Below are 16,921 nucleotides of genomic sequence, written 5' to 3'. Positions count from 1 at the left end.
TCACTGATTCAAATATGTTCTCTCAATGTTTCAAGCTTTATTACAAATGTCACAAAAAGATGTTAATATTTCACTTCTGTTCTTGAATTTTTGTCACAATAAAATACACTGAACATAATCTTCGCAAAAGTTATTTACAAAACTTTAAGCTATTGCCAATATAAATTAAATAAATTATTTAAGTATTAATTATTTTAAAAAATTAAAAGCCATTGTTATTTGTAATATCAATACATCTAAGTCATGTAAATACAAAACATGTTGCATTACAAATGCTATAGGTGTCACATTTGCGAAAGTTATAACTATTGGCATTGTAACTGACAAAGCTATTAATTTAGCTATTTTCAAAAACAACACATAAATAAAAAAATTGTCATTTACAAGACCAATAGCTCAAACTTTCCTAATGTGAGACCTATTGCATTGCAAATGCTTGTTTAAGCATGCAAACGTTTCAATGTCGACCTCTTAGTCTTCCGCACGCATGCGTTTGGTGTCTGCTACATGTGCCACTGGCTGCCCTAGAGGTCGGGGGCTGAGGCCCAGATGGTTCTTCCCTTGGGGCAAGGGGTCTTTGGCACAGCGTTGCAATGCAGCGTATTTTCTGCTCCAAGGGCGCAATAACTTTTGACACTGCTTGAAGTATGAAATTCTATGTCAGGACAGGAGGCTCCGATTATGCTTTCTCATTTCTTTAATGAAATGCTCAGCAGCCAATAAAAATAACCAAAAACTACATTTCCCATGAACACTAGGGAATGACCATAGAGACTACAGTATAAAAGGTCCCAACATTAGTCCTTCTTCCTCTTTCTTTGCTGCTCCGCAGCCAGTTAAGTGCTTTATCTATATTTGCTTACTTTTTTGCTGATTGCTTGCTGTGCCATTGGTATTTCTTGCTTGTATTTTGGCATTTTCGTAGCGCGCTGCGTTCACGCATTGGAGCTCTCCCGACTCCTACTGTTTATTGTGCAGCTTCGGTTTCTTTTGCCCGTTCGGCGTCTCTGTTCTCGGAGCGTGTGTGCACCTCCGTTTATGTGTCCGGGCGCCTGCTTGTTGCCTGCGGACCTTGTGGAGCGGGAGCAGGGGTTTCCGACTCGCACAGAGAGCGCGAGCGCTCTCGAGCCGGGTATTGTGTCAGGCGGCAGTTGCGCATGCGCGCTGCTTCATTTCCGGCTCCTGTTATCTTTCCTCACAGCGCCGGTTGAGTGACGAGGTCGTTTTTCAACGCCCATGCCCACAGCCTGTTCCAATTTAACCCCGTGTGACACTGGAGTCCTGTGAGGGCTTCGGTTGATACTTTGTTGCATAGGCGCTGCCTAGAGTGTATTTTGACTGTGCAGGCTTTGCTCCCTCCACGCTGTATTTCATTTGGAGTCAGGTTTGTGCCTACTCTTTTGTAAGCCTGCTGTGGGGTTCTTACACTCCCCCTTGTATTGTGTTTTGACACTCTATATTCCTATAGTCATCTTGTGGGCCCTAATTAATAAACTTGTGTATAATGGCAGAATACTATGACGCAGATGATGACTACTATTATGGGGATGAGGATGACGGCTCTTTGGAGCATAATTTAGTGGAGGAATTGGACAAAGGGGTCCAACATTCTGTAAATAAAGCACTGGTGCGTGCAATTAATCCTCTCAAGTGTCATTTATATATGTATGCACAGCAGCAGGGATGGCTGCCTGCGACTAAGAAATCCACAAAGTCTCCTGTTAATCCCCATAAGTCTGATTTCCAGAAACTGGCTAAGACTTTGGCGGCTGCGCCTTCCAGAACTTCTGCACCTCAGGATACCGACGATTCTGACAATGCTCATTCTTCAACATCTTCAGACCATAATTCACCCCCACCCAAAAAGCGTGTCTGCAAAGAGCATTTTGTGGACGCTCCTGAACGTCCTCCTGTGCTAACTTTTGAACCCGCGGATATCCTACATCCAAATTCATCTTCCTGGTTGCCCTCACCTGCTGTTGCAGCCTATATTCAAGCACACATTCGTCAGCCCTTTGAGGCTTCTGTTCGTGCTAGACTCCGCTCTGAATGCCCGAGGCCTGACCTCGCTGATCATTTGGCTGAGACGCCGGAGGTCGATCCCATGATGGTCACCTACTTAAAGAAATATGCTAAGGACCCGAAAAAGGGCCTTGACCGGTCTTGGAAGTCTTGCCAAGACAAGATGCTGGATATGCTTGGGCCTCTAACCAAGATTCTAGATCTGGGGTTCCAGGCGAAGGAGGCCTCAGCCCTTGTGGACCCGGACGAATTGATTGAATGGGCACAAAGGGTAATGCCAATTGTGCTGTGTCTGCTGAACGACGCAGCTCGATTCTTTTGAAATTGGACCCGAAACTATCAGAGCTAGCGACTTCCGAGTCTGGTCCTGAAGCACAAGGTCTCTTATTTGGAAAGCCTTTCTTAAAGGAGCTTACAAAGTTTGTTTCCACCTTCAGTGGCATTGACAAGGCGCAGGCGTCATTGCGCCGGGCTATGCGTCCAGTTTTTGCCAAGGCCGTACGACATCGGGGACGCTCGTTCGGCCGTGGTTCCACTCACCAGTCCCAATGACGTAACACCTCTCATCGTGGAGGAGCACCCGACTCAGGATACTCCACCAGAGCAAACTTCTATCCCTCCCGCAAAGGGAAGGGACAATATGGAAAAGGTCATTCCAGAGGACAGCAAGGACACTACCAGGACTCCAACTCTGCAGGTGAGCCTGATTCATGCTTGCGATGTGATGTTGGGGGGACGAATACAGTTTTTTCTCGAAAACTGGCGCATGATCTCCAGCGATGAATGGGTGCTAGAAACCGTACAGGGGTTCAAAATAGAGTTCTATCACCCTATGCATCAGACCCGTCCTCCCCCTTGTTTAAGTTTTTCCCTTCAAGATCAAGCTTGCCTCTCCGAGGAAATTAACGTTCTTCTCCAAAAAAGGGCGATTCTTCAAACTGACCGTCATCCGACGGGGTTTGCCAGCTCAGTCTTTCTGGTCGAGAAGAAAGGAGGCGGGTCTCGCCTGGTTCTCAACCTGAAAGACTTCAACGGAGGGGTGGTCTACCGGCACTTCAAGATGGAGGGCATCCATCTCTTGCGGGATCTCCTGCGCTAAGGGGACTGGATGGTCCGCCTGGATCTCAAGGACGCGTATCTGTCGATATCGATCTTCAGACCCCATCGTCGGTTTCTCCAGTTTCAGTGGCAGGGAGTTTGGTACGAGTATCAGGTTCTCCCGTTCGGCCTTTTGTCGGCACCTTGGTGCTTCACGAAACTACTGAGACCGGTTGTGGAACATCTGCGATCTCAGGGGGTCAGGCTGATTATTTATCTGGACGATATTCTCCTTATGGCGGATTGTCCGCTCAGACTTCTGCAACATCTGGAGTGGTCCATCGGTCTTTTGCAATCTCTCGGTTTTCTGATCAACATTCCGAAATCGGTTTTGACTCCAACTCAATCTATAGATTTTCTGGGTTTTCAGATAGACTCGGTTGCTTGCCAGCTCCTCTTGCCCGGCCAAAAGATTTGTTACATCAAGAGGGAATTGACATCTGTTATTTCCAGACAGACTGCGTCATTGAGATCGTTGGCACGCGTAGTAGGTCTGTTAGCGTCTTCCATTCAGGCGATCTTTCCAGGCCCTCTGCATTACAGAGCAATGCAGCGGCTGAAAATCCTGCATCTCCGAAACGGCCTCAGGTACTCGGACCTGATTCCTCTGACGGAGGACGTGAGGTGGGAGATGCAATGGTGGCTAGACCACATGGAGCCTGGAATGGTCGAGCCCTATTCGGTGCGCCGCCGGAACTAGTGATAGAATCCGATGCCAGTCGATGGGGTTGGGGAGCCCGTTGCAGTCCTTTCTCGACGGGGGGTCATTGGTCCCCTCAGGAGTTGTCCCTCCACATAAACTGTCTGGAACTCCTAGCGGGTTCTTTTGCGATCAAGTGTTTCTCTCCCCTTCAAACCAGTTGCTGCATTCTTCTCCGGATGGACAACGTGGTCCAAGGTGTTGGCGGAGATAGCCAAGGACTTTTGGCATTTTTGTCTGCAGCAGAGGATCACTGTTATTGCGGAGTATCTTCCGGGGCGCAACAACCAAATTGCAGATTGGCACTCCAGACATCTTCGGGATTTCAGCGACTGGAGGCTTCACCCTCGAGTGTTCCGTTCTGTTCTTCGGCGTTGGGGCCAGTGTCACATAGACCTGTTTGCCTCTCGCCTCAACACGCAACTCCCGCTATTTTACAGTTGGAGGCCAGATCCGTTAGCCCTAGCCACAGATGCTTTTCTTCAGCAGTGGCCATCGACTCTGTGCTATGCGTTTCCCCCATTCATGAAGCTCCCCAGAGTTCTGGCTTACACCAAACGGTTTCGAGCGGATCTGATGCTGATTGCTCCGCTCTGGAGAGCTCAAGCGTGGTTCCCGGTTCTCCTGGAAATGTGTTGCGAGCCTCCTCTCCTTCTTCCCCAGAAGTGGAATCTTTTATTGGATCCTCTCGAAGATCCGCATCCCCTAATTCTGTCAGGCTCTCTCCAGCTGCTGGCGTGGCGGATCTCGGGAATCGCTGGACGATCCCGGGCATTTCTAGCGACGCTTCCAAATTCATTAGTGAGGCATGGTCTCTCAATACTCACAAACGATACAAAGGTGCTTGGAAGCGGTGTTGTGATTGGTGTGCTCAACGGGAAATTGATCCCATTTCAGCGGATATCTGTTTGATCATTAACTTTTTGGCGTCCCTGGCCTCTTCAGGTCTGGCTTATAGGACAGTCAATAATTTTCGTTCCGCTATTTCAGCTGGCCACATCCAGATTGATGGCAAGCCTGCTGGTGAGCACCCCTTCATTTCCAAATTGCTTAAAGGTATTCGTCTCTCGAAGCCTCCCACTCCTAAGTATGTCTCTTTATGGGATGTTTCCATTGTCCTGCGGTTCTTGGAGGCCTGGCCTTCCAATCCGTTGTTGTCTCATAACCAATCGTCTGCTAAGTTGACCATGTTGTTGTGCCTTGTATCTTGTAAACGTGTGTCGGATGTCCGCGCATTAGATCTTGCGGGTCGCAGTTTCACACCTGAGGGTGTTACTTTTCGTCTTTCTAGACGGACTAAGTCTAATACTACTTTCATTACTTATCCCTCTTTTCCCGCTCATCCCAACCTTTGTATTGTGCAGTGTCTTAAGGATTATGAGGTAAGTACTGCTTCTTTACGTTCAGACATGCAGGGTCAATTGCTAATTGCCTTACAGAAACCATTTCGCCCTGTCACTCCAGCTACTCTGGCGCGCTGGGTGCGTTGGCTTATGTCCGAGGCGGGCATTGATGTATCTGTGTTTGGTGCACATTCTGCACGTGGTACAATGGCTTCTAAAGCTTTTTCCATGGGTGTCACTCTTTTTGACATTATGAAGGCCGCAGATTGGTCTTCTGATTCAGTTTTCAAAACATTTTATTGCAAACCAATTGCTTCTGTGGTGGTGGATCAGCTTTGAACAAGCATAATCGGAGCCTCCTGTCCTGACATAGAATTCAAAATTTGCAAACATACGTGACAAGATTTTTCAATTCTATTAAGGACAAGGAGGCGAGGATTATCCCACCCATTGTATTTGATTTGCATTGTTATGTGCTGTAATCTGTTTGATGCTATTGCAAATCGCTTATTCCTTGTTCTTTCCCCCCCTGGATTGCTTTTGACTCTCTTGCATTTTTTGGATGTTACGGCTATGTATCTCTTTCAGGTTCAGACCCGAAGTAGAGTTTGCCGACTTCCTCCAGAGTTTCATCTTTCTCCTGGTTCACGGACCCAGAGTTCTTCTACTGCCTGCTTCCAGATCCTTTGGATTTCTGCGGCATGTTTGGAGTTATTATTGTTGATCTACATGGGATTACATTTTGGACTTGAACTGTTTCCTCAACAAAGAAAGAGGAAGAAGGACTAATGTTGGGACCTTTTATACTGTAGTCTCTATGGTCATTCCCTAGTGTTCATGGGAAATGTAGTTTTTGGTTATTTTTATTGGCTGCTGAGCATTTCATTAAAGAAATGAGAAAGCATAATCCTCGCCTCCTTGTCCTTAATAGAATTGAAAATTCTTGTCACGTATGTTTGCAAATTTTGAATTATCCATGATCTGGTAGAAGGTATCAGTTGGGAGGTAAGTAACCTCCTCCTCTTCCGCATACGCTCAGAGCCATACATGATGGGAAACCACAAATCAGTAGTCAGCCTATAGAGGGCATTAGCAATGGGGGGGGAGGGGTAGGGGGGTCTGCCCACACAATATACAGGTCCTTAGAGGAACACTTTATTTTAGGCTACAGAGGCCCAAAAGACTCAAACAATCCCTGCTGACTCTGTAGGAATTCAATGGTAGCCGCCTGGGACAAGTCCCACCAATTAATCTTACCCTCGTGAGTATCTGGGACGAGTCCCAACTAATTAGTCTTGCCCTCACGGACGTCAAATCTCCAGGCGGTGGCTCTGAAGCTCAAACGAGTTGACTTTGCGATAAGGCTCCCAAGTCCATGAAAAAACTAAAATTATTCAGCCCCCATAGTTGCTTGCAGCCGGCCACGTCTCACTGTGCTGACAGTTACATGTGAAACAGACGCGGGAGGGGGAGGGGGGTACAAAATTGACAGAATCGCGGGCCTTCTAGCGGCCGGAGGGTGCACCACGCTACAAAACCTTCGAGAGCAAGAGCGGCCGCGTAGATTAACGCAGATTAACGCACTGCAAGAAAAACTGTTAAACACACAGAAATCTTTCAATAAAAGCAATTCGAGACAATAAAGGGTTTCAAATATACATGAGTAAACAGAACACTATGAGGCACTTATCTCATACTGCTGGAGCAGTGAAGAAAGAGGAGGATAGAGCAGCGGCACAGTGTCTTGAGGGACATGCTGCCTGTTAATTGGATGGAATGTTTTACTGGTATTTCCTGTTGAGTCATGGGAAATTTAGTTTTATAGTTGCATTGTGTATTGTTAATGGCTGCTGGCACTAGAATAAATGAATCCTCGCCTCCGGATCCTGAAATAGAATGGGGATTTCACTTGCAACTTTACCAAAATGCTTTACTCCCAGTATATTACCTGCTCGCACCCTGAATCCACAGAAAACTGATGCATGTCGCTTACCAACAACATGCCCAGAAGACCCAGAGGAACCAATCAGACCAATTTTGCAGCCAGCCAATCAGGGTGAGGGTGTTATGACACCTAGTGATAGAAACCTTAGGATGTGTACATGTTAAAAATGTGTATTGTTATCAGGCGCGCAACACTCATTGAACTCAACGGACTTCAGCCCCCTCGTCGTGTGTGGCAGCCCGGGATGAGACAGATACCGGGCACACACAGAGCCACACCCGAACGTTTAATAACTTTTGAACCCTCCTGAGGCACAGCCGGGAGTAGCAAGGAAAACTGAGCATAACTTTGTTTTAAAACTGTAAAATTTCACTTTGCTTTTAAAATCACTCACCTTCCCTGTCACATCACTGCAGTGTGCAGGCACCCTTTCCTGCTGAAAAACGAGCACTGGTAAGGGCAAAATCGCAGTTTTCCCACCAACTTCATTCCCCTCTCCTTGACTGGGACACGCCCACTTCTAGGCCACGCCTTTTGCATTGCTCCCTCCCTACAAATATGTTCATGCTCCGGAAGCGCAGCGGACGAGCGCAGCGGGCGCGACGAATGCGTGCCGAAGGCGTGCATAAGGCAAGCTCGTCTGTGCTCGTCCGTGCCGAGACCGGGCCAAGGGCCAGAACCTCTGATCAATCTCCGTGACAGGCTCCCCACATCTACCCCAAATCCACATTGATGGCACTGCGCACGCCTAACACCGCCTGCGCTCAATATAATCCACACTTATGGTCAGATACCACAAAATTTACATGTCCTCACTGCAACGTGAAGCTACAGATAACGAATGAAAAAATCAAAACGTCAAGCACCGGCAAGAAATACACGATCTTATTATCAACAACAACCTTGATTGTCTCTTTATCACGGAGACATGGACGGATGGAGCATCCGATCCTGACATGGCAGTTGCGACCCCCCCAGCCTATAACGCCTATCGCCTAGATAGAGTGGGGCAGCGCAGAGGAGGACTAGCCATCATCGCCCGCGACCACATAACGGTCAGAATATCTCACATCCACTCCACCTCCTGCGAAGCCCTTCTTTTCGATCTTAAACTCACCCCATCGTTTCATTTTAAAGGCATCCTCCTATATCGACCACCAGGCTCTTGCACCAACTTTCTAGCAAATCTGGGTGCAATACTAGAAGCTCCAGCGCTGGAAGACTCATTTACATTATTGGGCGACTTGAACTTCCATCTTGAGAATGCAGCTGACAAAGATACCCATTCCTTGATATCAGACATGCACACCATGAGACTTCGGCAACTGGTAACCACCCCCACCCATATAGCCGGTCACACGCTAGATGGCATTTTTACTAATATGCAAGGCGTTAATATAATAGATACCTTACCAATGCCATGGACCGACCACTTCGCCATTTTAATAAAAATATCAGTCACATTAAATAGACTCAGACCCCACTCTGTACCGAAGGACATCGATCACGCTGAGCTAACGAGCCTACTTGAAAAAACTCATCCTGACTCAACATTTGATCCAAACTTGGCCACACGACAATTTCAGGAGTGGATAGGTACCGCCACCCACTCCTTAGCCCCAACTAAAAAATTCTCTAGAAATAGAGCAACGCCATCAGCCCCATGGTTTACAGAGGAGCTCTGTATTAAGAGACAATTCTGTAGAAACAGGGAGAGACATTGGCGCAGATCCTACAGCGCTGAAAGCAAGACCAGCTATAAGGAAGCACTCGGACAATACAACGCCCTTATAGTCGAGACAAAAAAATCCTATTTCACTGAACAAATCAATTCTGCTAAAAACTCAAGTAAAAAACTTTTTGAGATAACTAAGGCTTTAGCGGGAAACGCACCGGACCTGAATCCTCCACAATCCCAAGTCTTTTGTGATTCTCTGGCTGATTTCTTTTTTACAAAGGTGAATGATATATATCAAGCATTCTCCACAAAGACAGTCATCAGCCCCCCCACATCTAACAACGGGACTAACAATATCGAACTTTCTCAGTTCTTAGACCTTGGAGAAACACAAATCAAGGAAATAACGGCCACAATCAAATCAGGCTCAGCATTAGATCCTTGCCCTCTAAAAGTCATTCGTCCGATCATGGACTATCTCTCCCCTGACATTGTATCAATCTGCAACACAATGTTCAGAACTGGGATATACCCAGACTCCCTTAAAAACACTTTGGTCAAACCCCTACTTAAGAAAGCTAATCTGGACAAGGACCAACTAAAAAACTACCGCCCCATAGCCAGTCTCCCCTTTTTAGCCAAGGTAGTGGAAAAGGCTATGAACTCCCAACTCTCAGAGTTCATAGAAAAACATCAACTACTGGACAACACCCAATTTAGTTTCCGCAAGTTCCACGGAACCGAAACTGCCTTAATAAAAGCTACAGAGGACATAAGAGTGATCCGGGACCAGGGAGGTACAGCAATACTCGTACTGCTCGATCTGTCGGCGGCCTTCGACACGGTCGACCACAAGATCCTGGTCGACCTTGCCGAAAACCTGGGCATCCCCCACATGGCTAGAAATCTGCTTTCCTCCTTCTTGGCCGGTAGATCACAGGTGGTCACACTGGGGCCCTTCCAATCGCACAAGCTGTCACTACTGTGTGGGGTTCCCCAAGGCTCATCCCTTAGTCCGACACTATTTAATATCTACGTGTCGGACCTGGCCTCTGTCATCAAGGCCTATGGGATGAGCCTTACCTCGTACGCGGATGACACCCAGCTTGTGTTGGCCATCAACGGGAATGGAGACAAGGTAGCTGAAAACTTCCAAGAGGGCATGCGGGCGATCGGTGAGTGGATGGCCTCTAACTGCCTAAAGTTAAATGCTGAAAAAACGGGGGTCGTCATATTTGGACATCTCTCCCCCGGATGGTCAAACAACTGGTGGCCCCCTACGCATGGAACACCACCTACACCAGCCATCACCATCAGAAATCTGGGGGTGATTTTTGACGATAAATTAAATTTCATGGCCCACTCAAATAAAATAGTAGCAACAGCCCATCACAATCTTAGGCTGATCAAGAAAATCATGCCGTTTCTACCAACCTCAGCAGGTAAGACGCTGGTAAGCGCCCTCGTGCTGTCATCTCTTGACTATTGTAACGTCTTATTCATCAACGCCCAAGCAAGAGTGACCAACAAAATGCAGACCATCCAGAATGCTGCAGCCCACCTCTTGTCTGGAATCCCAAAGTTCTCACCAATCTCTGAGACTATAAGAGACCTGCATTGGCTCAAGATTCGAAACAGGATCAAGTTTAAAGCGCTATGCATACTCTATAAAGCACTGCACAACTGTGGTCCACATTTCCTGAAATCCCATCTCAGATACCAGTCCTCCATAAGATCGCTCCGATCTAACAACCTTAAAATCCTTCAAATACCACGAACAAAAACAGTTAACTGGGGCGATAGACGCTTCCTTGTGGCAGCTCCCAGGTTATGGAACTCCCTGCCAGCTTCCATCAAAGACAGCCCATCCCTGATGCATTTCCGCAGAAAGATAAAGACCTGGCTGTTTTATCAAGAATAGTTACCGGCCTAACCTCGGGAATACATTCAAAGTTTCTAGCGCCGAGACGCCTACGGGCAATTGTCGATACAGAAAAGGGGGTGGTGATGAACAGAGTGTCTGAATTAAGCAGACCACTCTTACCCAGTCCAAAGATCAGAGCTTGATCCATCACCGTTCTTTATCTCACTGCCCCATCCCAGCTCAGAACCTGGCTATATGCAAATTAGTCTGTCCCTGGCCCAGTGCATCATGGGAACAGGGCAGACCAAACTACCAAGCCAATTCTTCACCAGAAAGGAGACAAGCTACCGGGGACCGGTTTCTGGCATTTCAGCCTCTTCGGCCCGGCTTGCTTGAATCCTGATGGAGCAGTGAGAAAGGGACTCATGTCTGAGTATACCCTGCCACACCTATAGTGGCCAAAAACGATACAGAAAAGGGGGTGGTGATGAACAGAGTGTCTGAATTAAGCAGACCACTCTTACCCAGTCCAAAGATCAGAGCTTGATCCATCACCGTTATTTATCTCACTGCCCCATCCCAGCTCAGAACCTGGCTATATGCAAATTAGTCTGTCCCTGCCCCAGTGCATCATGGGAACAGGGCAGACCAAACTACCAAGCCAATTCTTCACCAGAAAGGAGACAAGCTACCGGGGACCGGTTTCTGGCATTTCAGCCTCTTCGGCCCGGCTTGCTTGAATCCTGATGGAGCAGTGAGAAAGGGACTCATGTCTGAGTATACCCTGCCACACCTATAGTGGCCAAAAACGATACAGAAAAGGGGGTGGTGATGAACAGAGTGTCTGAATTAAGCAGACCACTCTTACCCAGTCCAAAGATCAGAGCTTGATCCATCACCGTTATTTATCTCACTGCCCCATCCCAGCTCAGAACCTGGCTATATGCAAATTAGTCTGTCCCTGGCCCAGTGCATCATGGGAACAGGGCAGACCAAACTACCAAGCCAATTCTTCACCAGAAAGGAGACAAGCTACCGGGGACCGGTTTCTGGCATTTCAGCCTCTTCGGCCCGGCTTGCTTGAATCCTGATGGAGCAGTGAGAAAGGGACTCATGTCTGAGTATACCCTGCCACACCTATAGTGGCCAAAAACGATACAGAAAAGGGGGTGGTGATGAACAGAGTGTCTGAATTAAGCAGACCACTCTTACCCAGTCCAAAGATCAGAGCTTGATCCATCACCGTTATTTATCTCACTGCCCCATCCCAGCTCAGAACCTGGCTATATGCAAATTAGTCTGTTCCTGGCCCAGTGCATCATGGGAACAGGGCAGACCAAACTACCAAGCCAATTCTTCACCAGAAAGGAGACAAGCTACCGGGGACCGGTTTCTGGCATTTCAGCCTCTTCGGCCCGGCTTGCTTGAATCCTGATGGAGCAGTGAGAAAGGGACTCATGTCTGAGTATACCCTGTCACACCTATAGTGGCCAAAAACGATACAGAAAAGGGGGTGGTGATGAAATTGTACGCGCTGTATAAATCTCAAAAATAAATAAATAAATAAATAAACAGGTCTTTAAAAGACCATTTGAATGTTAATTAGACCTTGCAGTTGTTTCACCCCTTCTAAGAGCCCCTGCAGCCCCACTCTGCCTACTGATTAAAGGTTCAGCCCCCCCCCCCGAAATTTGGCTCTAGTTGCGCCTCTGATTGTTATTGTATGTTTCCTTGCAGCCAATGAGTGATAACTTTAACCAAAAGACAAGTTCCCTAAATTGACATTTTGCTTGCTTTCAAAATTTCCAAAATGCACTACACCCAGCCTGTGTGCACCCACAATTCAATGAAAAACGTACATGTCCGGAGACCCACAGCAACAACGATAAGGGTCTAATCTTGCCTGGGGTATCTTCCTACATGAGGGAGACAGGAGGGAATTACCGTATTCTGGAGAAAAATAAATACATTTGTATTCACAGTGTTCTACTGATCTCCCAGTCAGGACTGCAGCGGTCTGACTTGCACCAATAGATTCCTTGGGTCGTTCAGAATTAGAAAAAAGGTTTTATTCTTTCCATACATTCCTGAGTTAGAAATATGTCATCAAATGAACTGTGCCCCATTAACAGTGATCCTTCCAAATGTCATTATCTATAGCAATTTTTAATAATTGATTGTGCAGATTACATTTCCTAAGAAAATCTACACGTATTGGGCATTTTCAGACTCTAGACATGCAACACTGCATTTTCTTGTTTAATGTTCAATATTCTGTTATGTTTGTCCACTTGAGAAATGCAACAAAATATTAAGCAAATTTGTTTTAAAAGATTAACTATCTCTACATTTTGCATTATAGCTTCAAGCTACAATGAGAAATTAATGCAGGGTTTGCACCAATACATAGCTCTGAACGTATTGAAAAAACACAGCAAAGCTTTTTCTACTCTGTGAATCGGGCCGTTATTGACCAGAAAAAAGCTTTTTCTGATGTACCAAACACTATTTGTGATTGGGTAACTATTACCGAATCTCAAATAGGGTATGCGAGTTGCTATTAGGAAGGGGTGTGTTAAGAGGTCCCTTCCTAATAGTGAATTGCTCTGGTGTGTAAGAATTTTTTGCAGCTGAGAATGCAGTCGCAAAACATTTGCAGTTACAACCAACTTCATCTTGGTGGTAACCAATTCGCAAATGAGAAGGGGACCCCAAAGGATCCGTTCCCCTTTGTGAATGTGGGCACCAACATTTTTTAAGAGCAGGCAGTGGTCCCACGGACCACTGCCTGCTCTTAAAAAATGAAAAGGTAGCTTATCACTTTATTTTTAAAGTGTACCCCATTTTCCTTTTCGGAAAACGGGCTGCATTACAAAATAAAATTAGCTTTATTCAAAAAACAATCACAAACATTGGCGTTCTGCTAACCCCAGCAAGCCACCATCCCTGTGAGTGCAGGCCATTCCCAAAACGAGACCTACCTCATTAATGAGGTAGGTCTATTTGCGACCCACTGGGAATCGCAAAATGTGTCTAGGAAACATTTGTACATGCATGTTTGCGATTTCCTAATTGCGAATCTCAAAGATTCACAACTAGGAAATCGCAAACTGACTTTTATGTACATCTGGCCCATAGTATCTATGGGAGTGCAAAGAGACCAAAGTGCTATAGGTGTTTGACCAACTTCATGCCGATTTTTCTAAAGAAGCTCCCGCACAGAAGAAGTGTGTAAACACCTGGCAGTTTTGAAATTTAGGGGCTAATTTAGAGTTTGGCAGAGAGGTTACTCTGTCATAACCCGATTTAGAGGTGAGCCGACCAACAATGTGATGACAACGGAGACTATTTTGGTAGCGTCGCCCGATCGAGTCTGGGCTGTTGGAGGTAAGCCATCCTACTGTCCGCCCAATTTCGAATGGGTGGTTTTTTTTGCTGTCTGTCACTGCCAGCAATAAAAACAATTACTCTCACCACATAGCTTGGGGGTCATTAGTCTTACTTTAAAAAAAACTGCTTTAGGAGTTAGTTTTTGAAAATACATAAAGCTTTGTAAAAGTTTGTTTGCCGACATCATGTTTGAAGGTGCCAGCGTTCAAACTTTTACAACATTGACAGGAACTGCCATGACGGCAGTTCCTGTCAGTGGTAAGAGACGTCTGTAAGGCTGGCAGACATCTCTAAATTTAGGGGGGTTGGGTGTCCATCAGGGTGATTGTGTAATTTACTCCATCGCCCTGCCGTACTTTACACCATCCCCTAAAGTCTAAATCAGGCCCCAAGTCAGGAAACGATTCTATACGCCCTTCATGTAGAAGAGTCTGGATTTAAGTACTTTTTCATCAGAGGTTTCTTGCTACAGAAGGATAACTCACTTCAGAGCCTCACATAGAGATCAAGCATTTATGAATGTTGTGTTCAGAACATATCTAAAAGTTACCCGACCCTCTCCCCATAGAATGTCAAAACCGGTTTAGCAGCTCTAAGGAGGTTTCCATTGGAGTCATTTCACAGAGTTTACCTAAAATACTTACTTTTGAAAACTTGTTAGTAGGGATATTTGTGGAAAGGATCAGTCATAAACAAACCTTGTTGAGTACTTTATATCAGATTTTATGATGACAAAATTGTGTTGAAGATAAACCTCCGTTTATACTCGAGATAACTGCAGGCTTTAACTTGATGCAGCCGGGCTTGTGCTCAACTTCTTTCCACATACAACCATCACTACACTAATAATGTTTATGCCGCTTGGACATTAAGAGATGTCACAAGGTTTACATGGACAGATCAAAGGATTTATGTTAAGCGAGGACAAAGAATCCAAAGAAAAGCTAATCCTTATCGAAATAATTGATTGCTCTCCAGTTTGGAGCCTCTGTGCCCGCTGTTGAGGCAAAGCTGTTGAAACTCTTTGTGGTGCAGTTGGAGTACACTCTACCAGAAAGATGGCTGTGGCATTTTTATAGGAGTCCTGTTTACAGATATCTACAAGGCTGCAGCATGGAATTCTTGTCAGCCTGCTCATAACACTAAAGTATAGTAACAGTGCAAGATCTGAGACAGCAGTAGGACAAGTGGTGCTGCTGAAACCTTTCAGTCAAGGTGCGCCTTATTTCCAGATTGAACACAGAATTTCCAGGTGTTCATGACACAACTTGTTTCTTATGAAGAACTTAAAATGCAGCCATAGCGTGACCACACCTAGGCCAATGATTCAGTATTAGTCACTCCCAGGGTGTAAACCGCATGTCATGTCAGGTTACGCTTAAGTAGCCTCTTACTCAAATCATCCTGGTTATCATAGTTTCTAAATAGTTTTGCATTTTATTGCCATTCCATGAGTGAGCTTGAGTACCCTTAGAATTTCAACAGTGTTTATTGGCAATTCATTCACACTTTTTCTCGCTTGAGTTAATCAGGAGGGCAAAACAACACTTTCAATGTATATCTTCCAATAATTACTTTTCATAGGTCCCCAGTACGAGTGGGGTGTTTTTTCTGATCTACGGGCAATTCATTTCCTGGTATTTACCTTAGCCGTTTGGTTAGCGCCGGGTGGAATTCGGCAGGGGAAGCCTGATGAAATTTACTGGGGATACATGCTCAGCAAATACATTTACATGGGAATTTTGGTGCATAAAACACCCAAATCCGCATGTTATGCCTCATTTGTATGCGCACTGCTTGTAATAGGCAATAATGATTGCACCTTTTAAATTCCAAATCTTGGGGTATCAGATCTTAAAAGGTGCAATCATATTTGCGCCTTTAGCCGGGCTACTGGTAAATAGAGCCTTAGTAGCCTAGGCCGGCTCTTATTGTGCATAGCAACAGGCTCTGGAAGCCTAAGAGTCTTTTTAAAAAAAAATGTATTATAAGTTTTATATAGCGCTAACCAGACCCGAAGGTATTGGAGCACTTTACAACAAGAATCACTCACAGGATACATTAAGCAATTTAGTATATACAATGTCCCAAGACACAGCACATAATATCGACATGAAGTGCAAAAAAGAAATGTCACTCGTAGAGTAAGGTATCGCAATAGAATGTACAGGGAACATATGACCGATCATCGTGGAGAAATGTTTCGGGAACATATGACGCCCCACTGAAGTAGTCGTAGAGAACCCAATGCCTCACGGATGAGTTCAATCGGTGAGTGGGGGGCGGGAGGTAGTCACAGACAGAATGCTGAATGTTTGGCCTCACATATCAGGAGTCTTCCTCCTGCTGCCTAGCTGAATAACCCTGCTGGCATAAAACTAGAAAGGAAATGTAGCGCAGCTGCACACAATACATATGTTTCAATATTAGTTATTCACAGATCATTTTGCTCATGTGAAGTTGAGCTTAAGTTCCCTCCTTGCCATCTTCCACTCACTTTAAGCATGTGAATCTATGAGAGATCCAGAGCGTAGTAGAAAAAGTGCCCAAAACTATTCCATCCTATATTTGCACCTTCCCTAGATTAACAAGGAACCCTCCCTTTTCCCTTTTCCATGAGTTTCTTTTTCTTTTCACTTTAATGTGCTTTGAAAATCTCTGTTAGGGAATCCACAGAGGGCATTTGCCTAGAGCAGTGATTCTTAATCTGTAGTCAGGGGACATCTGGAGATCCATGACATCTACTTAGAGCGTCCATGACTGCTTGGAAAGTATATTATTAACAGATTAATAAAATGTATAGAAATAAAGGAGTAAAATGTAAAACATTTAAAACGTTCTCTAAATGTGAAGTAATTAAAAATTAGAGACAAAAAATTAA

General features: G+C 45.5%; 1 protein-coding gene across 1 annotated transcript in view; it reads left to right on the top strand.

Annotated features, from left to right (window-relative positions):
* Positions 1-16,921, top strand: part of LOC147691849 (uncharacterized) — a 323,118-nt gene that overhangs the window by 204,301 nt on the left and 101,896 nt on the right. The window lies entirely within an intron of this gene.

This window comes from Lissotriton vulgaris, chromosome 9, assembly GCF_964263255.1.
Source record: "Lissotriton vulgaris chromosome 9, aLisVul1.2, whole genome shotgun sequence".
Classification (NCBI taxonomy): domain Eukaryota; kingdom Metazoa; phylum Chordata; class Amphibia; order Caudata; family Salamandridae; genus Lissotriton; species Lissotriton vulgaris.
Note: the sequence above shows the minus strand (reverse complement) of the source record. Positions and strands in the feature narration are given on the sequence as shown.